Genomic DNA, 1,447 nt, shown 5'->3' with positions numbered 1-1,447 from the left:
CCCTCTTTTTCAACCACAAAAGAAAATGGGGTTAGATTTTTATTATATATGAGATGCAGTATCTGGTAGTTAGTTACAAAAATATGTGAGAATCTGTAGTGTATCAAAAATATAGTTTCTGAGGTTGGGTAACTGATGTTGCACCTGAGAATGCTTTGTAGTTCACAGACATGTAAAATAAAAATAATTTTCAAAAATAATCAGGTAGGAACAACGCCTGGTTTTGAGAATGAAGTTAGTATACTGGCCATTGTGATAGCACTTTCCTTAACACTATCAAACATTACACATAAACACTGTAGAGAATGAAATGAATTGTAAGTTCAGTCTATTAGGCTTCTTGATGGTACGGCCACATCTTGTTCTTGTGCCATCACAGGTTGATTCTTGTTCTTGAGACACTACTTTAGGAGCCCTGCTCACATGATCTTAATTGTTATCCATAGTAGACTCTTCTACATGATCTTTATCTGGAAGTGGGTGCTTGGGCTGTGGCGTCTGCCTGATGTGTCGTGTTTCTTTGTAAGATGTCTCCATTTTGTGTCTCAACTATGTAGGATCGAGGTTCTCGGTGACTGTAGCGGGTGTCCATCTTCCAGTTGTGTGGTCTTGAACTCGAACAGCTTGATCTGGTAGGAGTGCTTGTTGGTCTTTTGCTCCTCTGTCAGAATACTGCCTCTGTGCCTTGCTTTCTCTTTCTTTAATTTCTGGATCCTTGATGCTTCTTTTTTCCTCTTCGATGACGTTTTTGATGGTCTGGATGATTCTTTCAATGAATCCATTTGATTGGGGATAGTGGGGTGGGGTTATCAGTGTATACTTTTTCGGGAACTCTATTCTCAGAAAACAAATTCTTCAGTGCCTTGATCACAGCCGTGCTTGTGCCGTGTATGGGTATTTCCCTGATATCTGGAAACTTTGGCTAGAGTCAGCTATAATCAGGTAGTCATTTTCTCCATAATAGAAAAGATCTGTTCCAACATATTGCCAGGGTCGTGTAGGAAGTTCATGCGGGATGAGGATTTCCTTTGCTTGTGACCTTGACGTTTCTTGGCATATGGAACACTGTTGGACTATGTCTTCAATATCCTTGCTTACTGAATTTGAGTATACACAGTCTTTGGCTCGAAGTTGGCATTTCATGATGCCTTTTTGTTCTTCGTAGATGCGGTCGAGCAGAAGCTTCTACATGGATGCTGGGATTATAACTGCTGCCTTTTATCACTAGCTGATCTTCAATAGATAACTCGTCTCTGAAGGACCAGTATGGTTGTAACATTCTCGTTAGATCTTTTATCTCCTCTGGCCATTCTTGGATAATGACTTCTTGCAATCTGTGTAGGGTGACGTCTCTTTAGGTTGTGGCAGACGCCACAATCACTTCATTCGGCACCAGTAAAGCCTCGCTCAGCCTAGTTTCCCTCCGCACCGAGTCGTCCTCCACAAT

At 41.3% G+C, this 1,447-nt stretch overlaps 1 protein-coding gene across 1 annotated transcript in view; it reads left to right on the top strand.

Moving 5' to 3' along the window:
* Positions 1–1,447, top strand: part of LOC119586513 — an 11,260-nt gene that overhangs the window by 2,159 nt on the left and 7,654 nt on the right. The window lies entirely within an intron of this gene.

The sequence above is a fragment of the Penaeus monodon genome, chromosome 21 (assembly GCF_015228065.2).
Source record: "Penaeus monodon isolate SGIC_2016 chromosome 21, NSTDA_Pmon_1, whole genome shotgun sequence".
NCBI lineage: Eukaryota > Metazoa > Arthropoda > Malacostraca > Decapoda > Penaeidae > Penaeus > Penaeus monodon.
This window is presented reverse-complemented; position numbering and strand designations above follow the sequence as displayed.